The sequence below is a fragment of the Hirundo rustica genome, chromosome 3, assembly GCF_015227805.2.
Source record: "Hirundo rustica isolate bHirRus1 chromosome 3, bHirRus1.pri.v3, whole genome shotgun sequence".
In the NCBI taxonomy this organism is placed as follows: domain Eukaryota; kingdom Metazoa; phylum Chordata; class Aves; order Passeriformes; family Hirundinidae; genus Hirundo; species Hirundo rustica.
The window spans coordinates 34,670,364-34,691,413 of NC_053452.1; the positions used below are offsets into that span (position 1 = coordinate 34,670,364).

Genomic DNA, 21,050 nt, shown 5'->3' on the forward strand with positions numbered 1-21,050 from the left:
CAGGCTGAATAGTCCCAGTTCTCTTTGCCTTTCTGCACAGAAATGCTCCATCCCTCTAATCATCTTTGTGGCCCTTCTCTGGACTCACTCCAACAGGTCCATATCCTTCTTACGTTGTGAACCCCAGAGGTGGATGCAGCACTGCAGGTGAGGTCTCACCAGAGCAGAGCACAGGGACAGAATCCCCTCCCTCACCCTGCTGGCCACTCTCTGATGCAGCTCAGGATAGAATTGGCTCTCTGGGCTGTGAGTGCCCACGGCTGGGTCATGTCCATCCTCATCCACCAGCATCCCCAAGTTCTTCTCAACAGGGCTGCTCTCTACCTGTTCAGGTGAGGTACTGCAGGACGTGTGTGTCTAATAAAGGCTCTGTTGCCTTTTCTTTTGTGGAAATTTCTCAGTGCAAAGGCCAATCAAATACCTGTTTGTGTGCGGGAAAAGTGAGAACCAACAGCTAATTAGGAGCTGCGTGATCCAGAGTGTTTTACTCCAGCTTGTCCTTGTACAATCAGTGTGCAGGGTAACACACCCTAAGAGCATGGGGAATGAAAAGGTGCTGCCATTCATCACTTTCAACATTTGGGGTGAGCCTCAACCTGACCTTGATTGTGTCCAGGGCATCCACCAGCTCCCTGGACAACAACCTCTGCATTTGGCTAAACAATACGAAGAATACGTTTTATTTGCCACGCCCTTAAAAACATGGAGTTTACCTTCCTTTTTTTTCTATATATGCCAGATTCCCTTCAGTCTGTGAATAAGAGTTCACTGTGGAAGGTCATTGCTCCTGCAAAGGTTTAGGCTTTCTCTGAGTGCTCACACTTTAAAGGAGCAATCAAGAAAAACACAGTTATCTGCCAGTATTCCCTGGCCAGAATTTTCCCATCCTCTGCAAACACTGCGAGGAAGCAAATTCCTGTTTCATTTTAAGCAACAAAATAATTCCTTCCAAGCATTCAGGTTTTTCAATATATGAGTTCTTGTTGATATTCAGTTTTTTGGGAATGCAGTCTTAGTGTAACACTTGTGTGAAATCCAAGGACCTTTGAAAATCTGGCCCTCACGCAAGCCGGTGCCAGATACACAACGTATTGTATATACACGTGCTGGACATTCAGCACCTAAAAACCCTGGGCATGCAATATTCCAAAAGGCTGGCGGTAACTATCCAAGTAAGTCATTTACCAGAATAAACATGGGATCTTACTCAAAGCAGGCAGCTAGGCACTGCTCTGAATTTCCAGCAGTCCATTACACACAATGCCGGTGCAAATGTCTTTACTTTTCATTTTGGTCATCGTATCACTTAACAACTAAACAGATGGCACATGAGCACTACGCAAAACATCTAATAATGCCAGGAAAGGTACAGTAACACCAGCTGTTCTGGCCTGCTGACCTTGCTGTAGCTTAGATAACATTGAAAGAAAGATGCATGCCATTTTATTCTCTTTTTTCCCTCCTGAGTCCTCTTTTGGTGTCACCTCTATAAAAGAGATGCTAAAACTAGGAAATTAGACTTGAATGCTCTAAATGCAAGAAGAATTCTACACGTTTTACCTTGCCCATTTAGTGCTAAAGATAGAAAAATAATATAATCTGTAAAAGTGTGGCTTCCACAGCCTTACTATCCTTCCTAGGTCTATGGCCAAATATCTGTATAACACATTAATTATGACCAGAATTTGTCTACAGGTGATTATATAAGCTGAAACTACAAATAAAATTAGCAAAAATGCTCCTCCTCAGATGAATTATGGGTGCTGGAGTGGTAGGAGAAGAGGATACCTTCTTCACCTTCCTTACGTCTCACCTTTAAAGCCAAAGAAGTGTAGCATCTGAATTAGGACTGATAAGATACATGTTTTGTCATCTGTAAGCATTTCTTGCTGGACAAAGAGGAGAGAAAAGGAGCAGACAGACCCCTTGGGCCAGTTTTTCCAGCCAAATCCACATTGCAGATGATGATATACAAAAACAGGGAAGTTAGAAATACTCCTGCACCAACATAAAGCTCTTGATTTTGTCCTTGCCCCAAACATATATACAATTTTAGTAATATCTGAGCTTCTGGAAATAAAACAAAGTAAAAGTTAGAAACAACAAAGGTTCATCAGCATTAACAGATCAAAACCCACTACAAAATTACAAAATAAGCCAAAACTAAGAACTGAATTAACCCAAGATTTGGAAGAAGTTATTTCAGTCTACATTTCTTATGCACATCTCATGACACTTTCCTACTTCAGGTTGACTTAAGCATGCACAGCTCACTCCTGCTTCACTGCAAGGATTGAACCACTTCCATTTTGGATGGTCAGCTACTTGCACAGACCCTGGTTTTATGATTTGCAAACATAAAAACATAAATGCCTCACGAAAACCATGATCTTAAAAATATTTGAGCATTTCAGGTTAGTTGGGGGGTTTTTGCAAGAGGGCACACCACACCACAAAGGGGTATTTAGCAAAGTGAGCTCAGTAGATATAGAAAAAAACCTCCTAAGGCCACCTGGCCATTACAGGACAATGTTTCCCCCATATTTGACCTTTTTTTTAAGAACGAACAGAAGGTACTTGTAACATCCCCCTCAGCTCAGGTTCTCCCTCAGTGAGCCAATAAGCTTCACTAAGCTACCTGAATTACTTTTTAAACTAAGAGAGCAGCACACATTCCTGCAAATGAGAATAATAAGAGGTTTTTTGGCAATGATCCTGTTCACTAATTATAATATTTTACATTTATGCACTGCTTTACATCTCCCAGGGTTCCAGAGTGCTTCACTAAACAGTGGGGTCTGTTCACAACTGTTGCCTCCCCATCATGTTACTTTTGCTCACTGGATGTGCAAAGTCTGACCAACTTCACAGGCATCTGCCTCACACACAGAGACAAAAATGCCACTGTTGACACTATACTCAATAAATTTCATAAACACAGAAAGCATAGGAATAATAAATTCAGGTCAAGGAAACTGGCCTGATCCTATGAAATCTGGTAGAAAAAGGAAAATGCTACAACCAGGCAAACCTACAGAACCTTAAAAGCAATGGCAGCAACTAAGATACATCTCCTAAACTCCTCCTGAGAGCAGTGATGTTCCTGGTGTTTGCAATCACATGTTAAAAGCCCTGCCACAGGCGGTGACGCTCACTGCATAGTTAATTACAGCTACCTTTGACCACGAGGAAATTAATCAAAACCAAAGGCCACATGCCAGTATTCCTTATGGTTGTGGCCCTCCTCTCCCCACAAGCTCATCACACAAAGTGACCCACTACTGCCATGCTGTCATTGTGAAGGATAAAAGCCAGCTCTCCCAGCCAAGAAACCATGGATAGCCTCCGTCTGGGTACCACCTGTTGACAAAACAGCAGTAACAAGTCAGCTCAACTACATTAACTGAAGTACAACCACTCCCAACAAAAGCATCTCCAGCTGAGAAAGCCCACGCAACGCAGCCACGCAGACTTCACAAAATCCCCTGCTGGTCTTCATTTCTGCCCAACAAAAGCTGGGAAGATGGAGCAACTCCCACAGTCAAGGTCTTGGCAGAAAAACAGTGCTTGCCCTCCCATTCCCCCCACCAAAATCACAGCTGGGCTCAGCATGGGGCCATTTTCTCCCAGGCTTTTTCCCATTAAATAGAAGGGATTGTTATTTTGTTTTGTTCTAACAACTGAGAAGTGCTTTTTCTACCCCTGCAAAGCACTGCCATCCCTTAGACCCCCAGACTTTCTGTGAGTGCAGAGCTGTACAATCCACTTGGAAATCTGTGATTTTGTCCATTGTGCTGGTTGAGTTGTGAGCAGGGCTATAATGGGGGCTCTCATCAACCCATTAATTCATAACAAGCCACTCCACTAAAGTCGTTGTTTGTCCATTAGAACAGAAGGAAAGGAGAATGTCAGCAGTGCACCAGCAGCTGCTTTAGCTCCTTTTAGACATTTGGTAAGTGGATGTGTACATAACCACATGCTGAAAAGGAAAAGGCAAGGGGGATGCAGCAATCCGCGGGAGGTGGTTCTGGCACCAGCCACGGCCATTCAGGTGGCCACAGGTCCAGCAGCACAAGCACATCCTCCTCACACATCTCTTACAGAAGCATCAGGAGTTTGGATCCCATCAGAGTCACACTGGTTTTAACCCCAAACAAACTTCAAAGTTTTCTGGATTTATGCATGCATGCGATCAAAATAAGCCCCCCACCATCTTCAGCTTTTTTTTTGTAAACAAAAAAAAGTCTTGCAAGTCTGTCTGGCCCAAAAATCAAAGTCCCTGAGCCTTTGCAGGGAGGCAATAAATCTGAAACCTTCACAGATTTTTTTTTTTTTTCCCCAAATAATTACCAGTTGGACTTGTGTTTCTCATTTAGAAACTTTCTTTCTATGTAATTACAATAGTAAAAGAAACATGGTAAAAAGTGTGAGAAGACAGCAATTTTAATTTCTGCAAGTGAAAAGTATGAAACAATTACAGAAGGAGTATTCACACTCTGCTGAGAGACACCTCACATCCGGAGCTCAATGAGCTAACCAGGAGAGAATACAATTTGCATAATGTTAAATTAGCTGCATAAATATATGCTAATCATACCCAGCTGCAAGCATCTCACTTTATCTAATGCGCTTAGTACAATGAAGTGGTATAAAAAATTAAAAATATGCTTTTATTGCAAAACTTAAAGGCAAATCCAAAGTTCCTTGAACTTGAAGCTTGTTCTTAGCATGGGATCTCTGGAAGATTTCAGGCAGAGCAGTCCTTGGAATCTCTTTTTCTTTAACTTTCCTCACATGACCTCAATGCCAGCCTATCTCTGCAAAGACCTGCTGACCTACTGTTCTCAATATACCATTTTCATCTTGCAGACTTTCCATCAGCTTTCCTTAAGTTCCAATCAAGCAGAAGCAGTTTTGAAATAGTTTAAAGCTTAAATTGCCACCATCAGGAGTTAAGCAAAGCATCTGACCTGACTGGAGCTGACAGGTCCCATTTTAATAAAAAAATTCAAAATAAGGGGTTACTAAATGAATTTCCCCAAAAGGCAGTGTTACTTGTGACTACAACTTGGGTTACAGCAGGTCTATATACCATGGGAATGTCGAAACATATTAACTGCTGACCAGAACACGTGCTTTCCGGTTAGTTCCTTCACAGGTGTTTAGAAAATACTTTTTAGTGCAGGTAGACAAAAATTTTACATTTATTTCTGGTATTTTGTTGAAGAAAAAAAAAAAAAAAAGATACCTATAAATCTCTGCATTAGCAAACCCAGATCATTTGCAGATGCATCTACCACTCTAGACTCTGCATGAAGAGAGGAAATCAAACACAAATAAAAGCAGAGATTCAGGCTTTAAACCAAAAGAATATTACTTAAGTAAGGGACTTAGTCAAATCTAAGGTACAATTTTATAGCCTGGTGATGGTAATGAGAGTGGTAATGACTTTAAAGGAACGCTTTAGGGTTTTCTATGTCAAAATAAATGTAGACTCAATGGAAAATATTTGCAAATGAGAGAAGTGAGATCTTTGCATATTTTGTGCATGTGTATGTTAAGTACATAAGAAAGTGCATCCCTAAAAAGATTTTTTGGTATGGGTACTGCATGTGTATACATTGTCTGTTGATACAAAACCAAAACAGATTACGAAAATCAATACTCAATTCCTTTTCTAGATTTTTATCCACTGTAGTACACAAAAGCAATTCAGGTCCTGGCTGCACTGGATCCTTACTTCAGCATTTATTAGATTAGTATATTTGCCATTCCTCCTGACAAACAGTAGATAACAGGTGGCAAATCAAGATAGTTTTATATTTAGTACATTTTTTAAAATGCAAGCAAAACAGAAAACTTTTTCTAAAAAGTATATTTAGTTTCTGACACTAAGAGAGTGAGGAAAAGCATCAGCCATTTTTAACCATGACCACAACCACCTGCATTCCAGGAGCCCACGGGCTTTCTAAAACGTCACCACTAGAAAATGAGGAAGAAAGGATGGTACCATGGTTAGCTGACTGTTTCACATATATGAATAAACACCACGTGTTCAAAACTACACTGTATGAAGAGCATAATTCTCTCACACTGACATTGACTGATTTGCAGATGAAAGCTGTAGAAACAAGAAAGAAATAGACTTTTATGCTGGGCTACAGATGAGAAATGAAATTTAGTTTTAACCACAAAAGGCATCAAAAGATTCTGGTAACCTCACGGGATGAGACAGATTGGGTGCTGAAATTTGGCTGCAGTTAAGTATACCATCTAATTTTAAAATTACAAAATTATATTTTAATTATCTGACCCAGATTTAGGTCAACTAAGAGCATTTCTTTCCAACAAAGATTTTTAAAATTTTGTTCACTTTAATATGTGATTAATTTCACCTCTATCTTTTGAACAATGTCAACTACACCAAGTGTCCATGTTATATCCAAATAACCAACACTCGTCTTTTGACTATAATAAGGACTCTGATTTTTCATCCATGTCCTGCATGGATGTGTCCCTGTTCTCCTCTGTTTTCAGTATTCAGTAGGATGTATATGAAATTCATGTATTACTGTCCCTTTTTCAGAATCTCCTGAAATTGCAGCACAGTGAAAAGAACATGAGTCACAGCTCCAGGAGAAGGAATCCCCATTGAAGAGTAAGGGCAAACACACAAATTGCCTGGTGCTGGAAATAAAGAGCAAGTTGAAACACACGACTAGATGGACTGCAGCATCTGCCTAGTGTGTTTTCATACACTGATACAGATGAGAACCAACAAAAAGGAGGACCATGCATCAGAATTAGTGAAAAGTTAAAACCCGAAGGAAGTTATATAGGAGATGCTTTATCATCAGCTATTCAGGAGCCAGGAAAACAAAAATTAATAAAAACAATTTGAAAATGCCCACAGATCTTTTAAAAACAAAATATCATGGACTGAAGAAATTTTGCATTATGAATAAGGCTAATGAAAGGAAGCTGCCAGTGACAAAAGTTACAATTTCAACAACTTTCATTCAGTGAAGCAAAAACTTAACAATTTCAGGGACAGAGATATATGTACCCACTCCTGTCACATAAAATAGTACTTTAGCAGAGCAGCTGATGTCCAAAACTTACGTATCACCTTCTTTTATTCCTAAACCACAGTCACACTCCCTCTGCTTTGTATTAAACTGGATGATGGCAATTGCTGCCTCAGCACTTCTTCACTTCTCTTTCAAATACCAGAATATAAGATGTGCTGCTTATTGGAAAAAAGACAGGCCTGGTTTAGCAAAATTAATCAGCTTTCCTCTCCACATCCATAACAAATAGATCATCTGCTCAAAACACAAGGCAAGACCTAAAATACCATTATTTCTAGGATATTTGTGGTACTTTAAAGACATCTATGCTCTAGATGCTCTAGAATTGAGACTTCTAATGTATTTCATACAAGTCCTCCAAAAATTGTCAAGTGGTAATGACTTTTACAGACTAGGAAAGATTAGCTTTTGTCTTTTTAATATAATATCTAACTCTCAACTGGAATAAAGTACTGAAAATAGCCTATCCCTGCAGAATTCCTTTCCTTTTCTCATGGTTGGAGTCATCTGTACCTTTCAACACACTTGAAGAACTAAATAAGAATTCATCTAAGAAATTACTGAAACTCGTTTCAAAATAGCCTAATTGTAACCCACATGTGTAATACTCATTATTTATTAATGTAAAGTACATTTATAAAGGAAGGGAGACTATACACCCTGAGGCACCTAGTATTGCACTGCTCCATGAAATGGAAAAGAAAGTTACTGTCATTCATACCAAGCCACTGAAGAACGAACATTTCTTTTAAACCACACCAAAATTGTATCAAAGTGTGTTCCACAGCTGATGGTTTTCTTGATAGCACTACACCTGTTCATTTCATGAGGTTTTAATAGTTCAGATGAGAGAAATTGAGCTTTAAAAGGACTTCTGGGAAATAATGGAGTTTTTCCCTTAAATTTCCTGACTGAAATATATGCAAAGACAATTTAAAGAAAAAAATTACTCCTAAATATAAATGTGTGTATATAAGGCTCATCTTTCTTCTGGGGAGGAAAAAGAAAATTCACAACATGCAAAAGGAATGTAATTCATCTTCACTAACATTGCTTGTGATTAGTACAACACCTACACCCCAAGTGATGAACTGATTAACTGGAAAAAAACCAAACAACAGGTATTATTCTACACAACAAAAACTACAAGAATACTTGTAAGGGTTAAACAGCAAGGTCAAGATTGCTATGAACAGAAATATATTGTAAGTCCTGTTTCATAAATATTTGTGTATTTATGTTTATAAAACATCTTCACAGTTCTGAGGAAAGCTTAATTATGGTTAATAATCCATATTCTTTCACCCTTATGTGGGTCCTTATAAAATTACATTTTCTTTTGTCAAAGCTGCAGCCGTATGGAAACCTCATTCCTTCTTAGAACATGCATTTAACTTCTGAGCATACAGATGGTATAATTGTGTAAACTTATTTAAGAGGTTAACTCCATCCCTCTGGAGCTGTATAAGTGTTAAAAATACCTATCACAACACAAAATTTCTACTTCAAAACATCTGAATTCACAGAAAAAAACATTTTGTTTTGTTTATCTTTTTTAAAAAATAAGCAAACAAACTAGCATTGTAATAAACATAATGAAACTCAAATAGTAATTCTGGGCACGTGTGTTTTCTCTGCTTATTGGACTTCAGTCCTGAGAAATCACCCGTTCTTTCCCCATGCAGCATCCCAGACCTATTCATGGGACTGTCCACAGCCCCAGAGCTCTCACCTTGTCTTGCATACAGCTTGTCTGTATGGCACTGAAAACATTTATCACCGCAGGGACTCTCAGCTACATTACACATAATTACTGAAATGACAGCAAAGTTGGGTAGAAAGTTTGCCATGCATGGATTAATTAAGAAAATAAAACTGGAGTACCTGTGGCTAAAACTCTTTGGGGACTTCTTCTTGCCTGCAGTTCTTCCCCAGCACTCAGTCTCCCTGTTCCCTCCCAGGCTGTGGAAACAGGCACTTTTCAGAATAACTAAGGGTGTCCTGCCTATGTTGCTCCAGAGACACCCCAGCTTTCCTACAAGCAGCCACAGCTGCATACACGATGTGGTACACACCAGAAACCCAACACATCTGACCCAGATTAGTTTCTCCTGAAGCGATCATTATTTCTTTTAAGCTAAAAGAATCCTCCTGTCTCTAAGCTCTCTTTCCCCGAAAGAAAAGGCAGATCCTCCCTCCTATATCCAGGGTTTAAAAACAAAAAGCCTGCTCACAACCTGTGAAACTAAAAAGACAAACTGAACACTATCACTGATATTACCTTTTACTCAGTACCAACTGCAGTAATTTAACCTCATATTCTCTAAATTACAGTTTAATTATTTGTAGTGTAAAAATTGGATGGAATGATGAACCCTTTTCATCTTTTCTTTGCCTCATTCAGACACCCATGCCAAAAGCCATCAGAACATATGGCACACAACAGAGTAGCAAAAGAGTGTTATTTTCACCAGTCCCAGTGGCAAAGATCTGAAACAAGTGTTTTTGAATACATTTGGCCTGCTAAATCTGAGGTCTTCTGGAAGGAAATCACCACACTTTAACACCCTGAACATGACTTTTGAATTGACATCCAAATACACCGGTCTCTCACTCTTTGTATGGAATAAAATATACTGAATTTTGAATTGTAAAAGTAAATAACATAAGTAAGCATATTCTGGGAGTTAAGTGTAAATGAAAAGCACATATGTTACACCAGTGTTTATACATAAGCATAGATCACATTTCTTGAAACACTCTAGTTATTGTCTTTCTAAGCACTGATACAGTGCCCTGAATATTAATAATGCTTCCTGTAAAAGAAATACCACAATATCATCCTGTATAGCTGGCTGTATTGTAATATTCTGAGGGTAAATATCCTGTGCAAATTCTACACAGACCACTGAGTGTGGGACTGAGAATACCTGGGGTCTATTTTGAGCCCTGTTGCTGCCTAATGTGCAGTTACAGCAGCTATTCTTAGGGAAGTCTAACATTTCTGTGTCCCATTTCCATATACGCAGAATGGGAATAATGAAAAACTTTTTTTTTTTTTTTTTTTTAACAAAGCATTTTGTGATCAACAGGTGAAAACCTGTTATTTTGTCCAATCTGCCAAGCTTTCTCCATGCAATCTCATTTGTATTATTCATGCATGAAGGATGCAAGAGAAAGATACTTCAGCATCACAGTGCTAAAATTGTTCTCCCTTGCTATTCCCTGCTGCTGCTGTAACATATTTTGCGGCCAGACTCCAGTACGGCTGTTGTTAAACAAACAGGAATGGTACCTACATCTGCTCAGAAAAGGGTTGCCTAGCAACCGCAATCAAAGGGTGTTTTGCTCTCACCAATCCACTGTAAATTAATAGAATTTTTCTCTACAATCTTCTAACACTTTTAGTGGCTATATAAATGGTTTATTATTATAGTTATTATTTTTATTTTGTAGCTAATGTGTTTCATTTTATGATCTGATTCAGGCAAAAAACGGAGCAGCTAGAAAAGGTCAGATTATGAAGCACAAAAAGGTTCAGAGACTTGTTTGATGTAGAAATATTCTTTGACAGCTCATTGCATTTATTTACTATACCCTTTTCTTCTGCCATTTCAGAAATCTATTTCAGCTGCCCCACGGGAGCATGAAGCCATTAGCCTGAATTATCATTCTGAATGCAAATTTCACAAGGTAACACCAAATCATGAAGGTTTTGATTCCTGTATTTCCTGAGATGCTTTCCCTTTAGAGAGGTTACAGGTCTGGTATTTGTTTGCATATTAACGGCATTGATTTTCAGTATACCTGACATTACAGGGTTCATTTATCATAGGTGTAATAGCTGAATACCAGAAGATGCGCTGCAGAGTGCACGTCAACACACAGAAAAGGAATTAGTATCTGAGATATTAAACACGCTATGCAAGCAAGGAACCAAATCAATCAAACACGGAGCAAAGAAAGCTGGTAGAGCCTATTCATCAGGTTTTAGCAAGTTTCATTTGCAACCATGTTGAAATAGGAGCAGAATTTTGATTTAAAGGGCTTTTACTGAACACACTGAAGCAAAAAAGCTGGGACTTTTTAGTGAACATTAAAGGTCTCATACTCTCCTCATCACAAAATAGCTATCTTTGCTAGCAGGAAGGATCAAAGAGGCTGGTAGAACCCAGATGTGCCTATTTACCTCCTTTCTTCCACTGTGTCAAGGTATACTTTCACCGGATCATCATCTGAGGCTGCAAATGTTCTGGTCTACAGCCAGTCCTCAAAATGTCCTCCCTTTGATGCAGCTGCCCTTTGCTCTCCATCTTCCACACCACACACATTATCCATGAGTATTTAAATGGTATACAATTATTTAAATTCCTCCATCTGTCTCCCCACAACCTTCCATGTATTATTTTTTAAAGGGAAAACAGGTTTTCTATTTGCTAGATGTAAGCATTTACCTGGATAGCAGCCAGTGGAGCAGGTTGTTATGCAAACATCCTGATGGAACAAAACCAAACATGAAGCAGTAACAGAGAGAAGAATATACTTGTACTCAAGCCGCAATCTCCTATAAGAGTCCAGGCAAAGCCAGGAAACAACAAAATGAGCAAGATGTCATTTGTTTTGTCCATAACTGTAATAAAAGTGAGGAAGTTGAAAGTGCTTTGCTTAGATTTTCTTTCTCCCTATTTCTTCTCCCTCATATCAGTGCCCCATGCTCCATGCAATCCAACATCAAAAGCAATTCTAGCAAAAACAGCTCCTTAATTTTCCTGCTGTGCTTGTCTCTGATTAAAGGGTGAATTTTAATGTAAAAAGCACTTCATCCAAGGCCAGGAATTCACACAAACCCACCAAAATTGAACAATGCAAGGTGGACTTTTGATACTTTCAGAAACTACTGGAGGCTGTAGCCATGAATGCAGTGACTACAATTTAGCACTATCTGTGCCTGTATCAGTTTTCATAATCTTAAAAGAAGCACTGTATTTGTGTGGTTCCCTCAGCAGAAGAACTGCGGCATATTGTGCAGGAATAGCAGCTAAAGCTCCAGAAGTCTGATGCAAGATTGCTTAATAATTGCACAACTCTCTTGAAAATTCACTTTAAAATTGTATCTAAACTCTTTAGTGATAGGAGCTTGTTTGTGTAAAGACACATGTTATCTATTGTATTTAAATTCAGGAAAAGTATCAGTGGTAAAGGCTGACAAAACTCAGCTTAAAAATACATTCTTCCCACTTGCTTTATCCAGCCTGGAGAGTCCTAAGGTGAGGATTCTCCAGAATGCAAACTGCTCCATAATCTCAGTCCTCCCTCTAGATACCTAATTCAGATCTACTACTCATTTATGAATGGAGAGGGAAGAAGGGTCCAAATGCGAGAGCACCACTGACCCACAAACTGCTGCTGATATTCCCTGTCTGTTTTCCAATTCCTTGTGCAATAATTTCCATTTCTACTTCCGAGGTTTGATGTGTCGCCGTCTCTTGTGCATCATTTAAGATGTCTGTGCACTGAACTGGATCAAACATTAATTACCACAGTATGTAAGCTCTTTCCTGTATCATGTGTGAGTACGTTGTGCTGCTTGCACCCGTACTGGATTTCACTGATGCCTTCTCTTCTCCAGCTGAGCTAACCAATACATCTTCTCTGTTTTATCTTTCAGTCAATGGATCATTCTCTTACTTCATGGGAATTTAATATCTTTGAGAGCCTTTAATGAGAGACTTCCCTTACATACACTCGCAGAGACCATCAGGGAATTACACTGATTTCTGAAGCATATCTTCTCTTTACAACTGCTGTGTTGGCTCCTTTCCATAGGGCCTTTAAATTCACATAAATTAAGGGCCACATGCCCATAATTTCCACTTTACAACAGTTCCTATTCAATTTCTCTGAAATACTGCTTCGGGATTTACCTTGGAGCTTTTTTTTTCTTTAACCAGGATGTCATAAGCCTCTTGAAGTCACAAGGTAACAAAGTAGCTTTAAACAACTGCACTAAATCCTTTTTCTACTTCTTCAGGTTCCCAGTAATAATGCCCTGGTAATTTTTCTTATTGGATCCACACCTTCACCTATCAGCTGTTCAAATTGAAGCTGATCTTTCCTGTAATGTAAAGAAGAATTTGTTGGACCTCATGCCTTCCAGAATGTTGTTCAAAATTATAAAGAAAATTCTGCACAGAACAGTCCCACAGCAGCTAAATTTATCTTATTTATGTAGCTCTTTTTACAAAGACATATACATAAACATGAGTTTCGTAAAAGCACAGAACTGGTGGAGAGTCTTTTACTGAGATAAAAACTAACAACAAATTAATTATGGCAAAAACACAAGGTAGCACTAATATGTTTCAAAAGTGGGTTTTTTTTCTTTGATCTCATGTAAAAGACAATCAGAAACACTTCGATGCTAAACAAAACAGAATCCCACAAGTATTTTAATAGCACCCAGCAGCTTGTACTGACTCAGAGCTGCACTCGGAAACTAAATCTGGCCTTCTCTTCCAAGAAACACATTCAGAGACCTTGGTCTGTTTAATGAGCATTAATCTGTTCATGAAACTGACAGGTGAATTTCCTCTTCAATCTACATTATAGTGCCTGCTCCTTTTGTTGGTTTCTGGGGGAAAAAAGCAGCAGCAGCACCCCTTATTTAAAAACAAACCAAAAAAGCCCTCATGATGAGATTGACACGAAAAGAAACTTGTTTCTCATCACTAATTGCTTCCCCCTGGGCTTGACAATGTTTACAAATGAAAGCTTTTCCTTCATCTATGGCTTGACCTCCCATGAATTATAACTGCTGCTACTGATCCACCCCTCCCTGCACACAAGGCTTGCTATCTCAATTTTGTACAGTAATTAACTATTTTCTGATGGCACATTATTTATTATTTGTCACCTTCAGCTCTCTTGGTGTTTATACATCACCACATATTAGCAGACAACTCAAAAACTGTTATTAGAAATATTAATATCCTAAGAGTTTGTTTGATGTGAGTGAGACATGGGGCTGGACTGTTTGCAAGGAATAAGAGGTGGGTTTTTTGGTGTTGGTGGGGTTTTTTTTCATTTGTTATTTATCTACCGCCTTGCAGTCTTTGTTCACAAAGATCTTAAGCAGTCAAGGAGGAAATATTAAAAAATAATGAATGAAATTTATAACTAATCTCATTTGACCATTACAAAACTACCAAAGAGTGAAGCAATTAAAAAAAAAGAGAACAGGTATAATTTTGTTGGTTTACTTTTTTATTAATTTTTGGCTCTTGAAAAAAAAAATCAAAATAAGGCATGTATTTCCTTCCAAGACCAGCTTCAAAGATAAGCAGGACCTGTTGCAGTAGAAGGAAAAACAAGATCAAACAAAAGAACAATGCCGTATTTCATACTCCAAAACTTCAGGGTTGGCTTTTTTTTCCTTACTCCTCTTCTCTATATTCTCATTTATACCAATACTACCAGAGCAACATTCAGTGCAACCCTTGTGACTTGGTACTAACAGAGAATTTGGCCCAAGAGATAAAGATACTCACTCACAGACTCAACTCAGTGTGCTTCAGAGATGGTAATTAAAAACCTTTCAATTACAATCCTAGCTTACTACACTTAATAACCTTAAGACAGTCAGCTTCCCATTTTGCATCTTGCTCCGTATTTCCCATGATCTCCGGCAGGCCACAGTTAACAACCCCATCTCCTCTCCTCTTCCCCCAAAGAGCACTGGGGGCAAGAGGGACTGTGTGGCTAGAGGACACAAATAAATACTCACAGATCTGACTCCAGAAGATGAAGGCTGAAGAAGAACTTTGTTATTTACAAAGACCTCGCTTTTATAGGTTTTGGAGAATGGCCAGAGATTGGAGAACAAGGCTACTACCTCTCCATCCCACTGGCCAGGCTAGAAGTCCATCAGTTGACTATCATCAGAAAGGAATGTGGAAAACATGATGTTTACAGTTAGGCTGTGGGAAATTCAGTTACAGAGCTGTAAACATCTCACAAAACCTCACATAATATGGCAACAGGACTGCCTGCACCCTTGTGAGCTCAGGAGCCAAGGATCAGGCAACCCTCCAGCACTTCTCAGGCTGGATGGACACCAGAGCTCAGAGCCCTGGGGAGAGTGGGACAAACACAGAAGGAACAGGTGAGACACAGAGCCCAGTGGGCAGGGGAGCAGGAATAGCATGCAGAACTGAGAGGGGATCCATTTTGTTCAGTGTTTTGCTTAAAATATCACTGATGAATATGAGCATCTGCTAAAAGGAAATTGTGTGCGACCAGGACATTTTTTTATGAAGATGATTAGAAAGGCTCCCCATGTGCGGCACGGTGCTTGCAGCCCTGGGGCAGCAGGAGCTGACTGAGAGGACACCCAGCCCCCAGAACCTCTCGGCAAGGGACAGATCAAACCTCAAGCTAGGTTCTGAGATGGCTTCAGGAATGCACGAGGGGACAAACCAGCAGCTGTTCTTCCCCAAAATTACTTGCTGACATAACAAACCAAGTTTAAAAAGACATCAATATCTAGGTTAACAACACTCTTCAGAGGCTCCCCATGCGAAGCACCTGTAACCATTAAGAAGTATTTTATTATAAACAATACAACTTGAAATTATGTGCAACATGTAGTAATGAAAAATAAATTGCACACTGCATAACTATTAGTGCACGCTAACACAGTCACATTTGATTGCCAAAGCTTTTGTTATCCAAAAAGTCAGAGCTTTTCCCATTTTGCTAACCCGCAAGAAAAAGGAATTGCCTTGGCAATGGTAACTTACTTGGGGTTGAGGTGGAAACCTCTTATTTATCACTTACTGTTAACTTAAACCTAATCTATTTGTTTTTAAAGACTTTATTCATCCATACTGAATTAGAAATATATTGAAAATTATGATTTTGCAAAGGACATTTTAGAGACATCCCATATCACAGCAAATTTCATCAGCTTCTTTTAAAATACATACATGAAAATATGTCCAACATGCATTTTGTGTCCAACATTTAAATCAATGTAGTTCGTGTAGTACAATGTAATTAAGACACTAATTAACTTTTCTAACAAATGGTGAATTTTCAGCAATTCAATGTACTGAAAATATTTTCATTTATTCTGTACTCTTACTACTCTCTTTTTTAGATATAAAGTTATGTATATTTATGTCTATTTTCCCCCCTCAACAGAAGAAATAAATTAACAGCATCAGGAAAATGGGATTTTACAATGAGTTAGCATTTATCACACCAAACCACCAAGACGTCTTGCTCAGCTGGAACTGTGCACATTCCCAGATGGTGTATTGGATTATAATTTCACAAAATGAGTTTATTCTCTCAACAGTTTCTCTTGCAATTTCCTCTGAAAAGTCATCTAAATACTTCGACAGTCTCTATTCCTACTCCCTGAGGAGTCTTTTCTGTATGGCACTATTTTGTTTTGCTATCATGGAATATTACATGTAGGAATTATGCTACTGAGATTCTTCTATGTCATTCTTTTTATTCTTTCACTATAACATTTTTATTAAGTTCTTTACAAGTTGGCTTTTAAAATTTTTTTTATCCAATACCTTTCACACAGTTCACGTTCACTCTACCTGATATCTTTAATAATTAAATGATGACTTGACATGTCCATGAAGGACAACGAAAAGTAAAAAATTATCTGTGTTGGCTTCTAGGTGATAGGAGAGCTGCACAAACCCTAGAAAGACTGCAGCATTTCTGCTATACGGTAAGAGCAACTCAGTGGCCTACAGCCGGGGGTGAGGAGGTGACCCTGGACCTGGTGGATATTGGCACTGAGTGCCAGCCCTGGGAGCAGCCTCTCCTGCTGCAGAGGTGGGAAATGGTGGCAGATCCACTTTGCTTTCACAGTACACACTGCCCAAACTATCTGGTGTGCTGCTGGCTGGGGGCTGAAGAGGAGGCAGTAATGAGAGGCCAGAGGTGGTTTGTGTTTACTACACTCAAATGAGGAACCCAACACCAACTGGGTTGAAGACCTGTGAGCAATGGAGGCACCACCACAACCTTCCTGAAACAGAAAGTTCCCCTTAGAGGCATCACCTGCAACACTCTGCACCTGAAGGCCATTAGGCAGAGAGAAATATGCTGATGTGGACCATTTCAGTGATGAAACAGAACATTTTCCTCACCTAATCTGGGCTCATTCAAACTTAATTCTATGATTCTATATTAAGTATATAAAGAAAAGAAACAGGTTTACAGCTAAATTAGCAGGTTACATTGCTCAGAGCATAACCCAACCTTAAAAATGGGTTTTATTTGGCCTTAGGGCTTGTCAGTGACATTATATAAACCAATGACCATGGATTGACATAATCCTCCCTTTGTCCTCAAATGAAGATTTCTCACCATTGATTTTGTTTGTACAAGGGGAAGGAAGCTCATATGTAATATGAGCTCATATGTAATTTTTAGTGGTGGGAGATTACAGCTCTCATTAATTTAACATCTCCTGTTAAATTGGAATATGGCTTAGTTTGCTAAAATATTTGCATATTTCAGAAGTTCAAAAATTCATTGTTTGCTGTGCACATACATTCAATATAACTCATGTAACAGTGGGCCAAGCTCACACAATTAACATAGCAGTTACAGTATTGCAGTGCCACTTTTGCTACTGCAGACCTCCAAAAGCAGCCCATTTTTTGTAGTTTATGTAGATGCTGAAACAAAACCCAGTTTTTGATAAGCATCACTCTTGTTCCCAGAGATGAGTAATGAAACACAGCCATATATTCTGAAAATAATTTTGCTAAGTGAGTGCAAGAAAATTTGGCATCAAGCTAAGCTTCTTATTTGGCTATAGTCACTGTGTGGATGCCCATTCTATCCACACAAGGCATGTGCAGGTTGCTCAAATGTCATTTCTGGTTAATGACAAAACATCTCATACATAAAACATAAAAGTTTGCTTGGCCTTTACACTTTACCTTGTGCAACATCTCAAATAGTTTAGCATGCACAATGTATTAAAGAAAAACTAATAATTTAGGTTATCTAAAACCTTAACAAACATGAACCAGTAACCAATCATTACTGTTCCACTGTAATCTCTGCTGTCCACAACATCACTTCCTGGACATGGAAATGAGAAAATAAAGTGGTGATATTTAAATTAATACACTGAGAATATATATAAATGTGTGTGTGGGGGGGGGGGGGGTTTATATATATATGTTTATATATATATATAATTAACACACATATTCACTATGTGCTGCTCTTAAAAAATCCTGCACACAGTGCAGCTATTTAAAGCTGGCATTGGAACTGACACACTGATCAAAGCACCTGGAAAGCAACCATGTTTTGAAGTGGAGCTGTGCTTTTTCCATCTGCCTTACTGCAGCTCTGATGGCTAATCTGTAAAACTATTCATGCATTTCTCCACCATTTACTCTTTTCAACAATTTTCTCTCTTTATTTAATGCAACAGGTTAACCTTCACAAAAAGTGTAATGAAGAAACTAATTAGTAACTGTCTCAAATTTCAGAAATTTGGTGTTTAACAAAAATATGCAAATACATAAACAGGTATATGGATATATTTACTTTTTAGTTAACAAGTGTAGTTCTTTGGGATTTTTTTATTTTGCTCACGTATTTTGTTTTCTAGATGACAGATTCTACTAGCAATGGTTCAATCCATGAAGGCTGCATACTAGAATGAGCATGCATAAATACATTTATACTCCTATACACATAAGACCCCTATATACACATATGCCTATTTACACACACGTATATGCACACAAATAACCCTCCTGAGACCCAAATGCACTAGGAGCATTTAAGCAAAGCATGAGAGGAAACAGGATATATATGAATTGGTAGATCTGAAGGTCAGCCACTGGCCTGGCAAAGAAATGCTTTTTCTCTGGCAGTTTGTGAACGTACGCTCTTAGATGTGAGTCATATGTCGGACTATATCACACACACATATAAAGCAATATGTCATTTACAAATTACAGACATTTCACATCTAAGCATTTCTGGAACATGACTGAATCCAAACCTTTAGTACTACAGGAAAGTTCATTGCAGAGGCATTTAACAGAGTAGGAGATGCTTTTCCCAAGATATTTTCCCAAATTATCATGGGTTACTTGCTAAATGTACAGAAAAAATATTACTCATGTTTCAAATTAATTTCCTGTCAAGACCAAGAAGTCTTGGAGAAGGACAGACAGTCAGGCTGTGGTTATTTAGTCATCTCAGATGGCTAAACAGCAGCTGAAGCCCCACCTTCCACTCTGGAGATGTGTAGCTGTGCTGGTTTTGGATGAGATAGAATTAATTTTTTTCAGAGTAGCTGGTAAGGGGCCGTGTTTTGGATTTGAGCTCAAGACAGTGTTGAAAGAACAGGGATGTTTTAGTTAACACTGAGCATTGTTTACACAGAGCAAAGGCCTTTTCTGCTTCTCTCTCCACCAGTAAGTGGTCTGGGGATGCACAAGAAGCGGGGAGATGACACAGCTGACCCAAGGGATACTCCATACCATACAGCTCACATTCACTACATAAAGCTAGGGGAAGAAGGGGGGACGTTCAGAGTGATGGTGTTTGGTTTGTATCCCAAATCACTGAACACCTGCCTGTCCATGGGAAGCAATGAATGTATTCCTTATTTTGTTTTGCTTTTGTGCACGGTTTCTGCTTTCCCTATTAAACTTTTTTTATTTCAGCCCATGAGTTTTCTCACTTTTTATTTTCCAATTCTCTCCCTGACCCCACTGTGGGGGGACTGAGTGGGTCCCTGCCTCAGGCTTGGCTGCTGTCTGGGGCTAAACCATGAAAACAGCAGAGCCCACTGGGAAGATAACATTTTTCAAACACAGAGGAAAAAAAAGTATTCCATTTTGACATTATTGGAGTTTGCGGTGCAGCCAAAGGTCTTTCAAATGCCTCAAAGTACTCCATAACCTGGAGGCAGGACACAGAGCTGGGGCTTCAAACAGCAAATCATACGCCCATGCCAGGCTTGATTCAGGGACACGCAATCAGTCACATCTAACCCCACTTCTCTGCCTTTAACCATCCCAGTTTCTCCAGTGGTAGGCCCAACCTCAGGCCGTGAAGAAACATTAGGTTGTAGTACAGGTCTGGGGGTGGAATTATTAATGGTAAAAAGTTTTGGTATCTGAAGAGACAGAAATTCCTGTCCAGCCTATACTCTTCAGGCCCAGGAGGATGCTACTCGCAGCACTGACTACCCCACCAGGGGTGACTTTTTCAGCTCACCCAGAATGGACTAGAGCAAACAGATAACATTCAGACACACAGCTGCATAAGAAACCCCTATCAGTTTTGACATTCATCACAGTAATGAGTTATGAGAGTTAAAGTTCAGAGAAAGACATTTCCTGGTATTATCTTCCCTTAATCATTGATCAAAACCAGCAGTTCATCAGAAAGCTGATTCTCACAAACTCTGGCTACCCACAGATAGCAAGAACACATTTTCTCTGCCTTTTTCTCTCAAATGCTACTTTTTCTTTTCCCCTCCAGCCCTTCCCAAGCCCCCACCCACCCCAACACACACATTTTGTATTCTTTTCTTTCAGCTCTTTCTGCTAGGAAACATTTGATTACATCTTCTTTCATGTTCAGAATTTTCTTTAAATTCTGCCTGGACTTTTTTGTCTCTTTATTCTGGAAGTTGCCATTTCTGTGAATCATTAATTCAGAGATGCATGAACAACTTTACTTGATAGACTGTGTATTATGTTACCTCTAACTTTCCTCTGTTATCTTACATGTTGTCAAATCATACTTCAAATTATGTCACAGCTCCTCTTTCTGAATGGTTAATTTTTCACTGAGAGTTACACAGATGGGCAATTATTTTAAGGATTGAATACCTGCCAACAATTGTAGTGGCACGAAGCTGATCTCCAAAGCCCACACAACGTC

The 21,050-nt window shown here is 39.0% G+C and overlaps 1 protein-coding gene across 5 annotated transcripts in view; it reads right to left on the bottom strand.

Annotated features, from left to right (window-relative positions):
- SMYD3 (SET and MYND domain containing 3) overlaps positions 1–21,050 on the bottom strand; it is a 387,717-nt gene that overhangs the window by 229,440 nt on the left and 137,227 nt on the right. The window contains exon 1 of one of the 5 annotated variants that reach the window (XM_058420032.1): positions 14,875–14,884. The exons of the other annotated variants lie outside the window; for them this stretch is intronic. The gene's annotated coding sequence lies outside the window, so the exon portion shown is untranslated. Of the gene's footprint in view, positions 1–14,874; positions 14,885–21,050 lie in introns of those variants that run through there. 5 annotated transcript variants of the gene reach the window in all.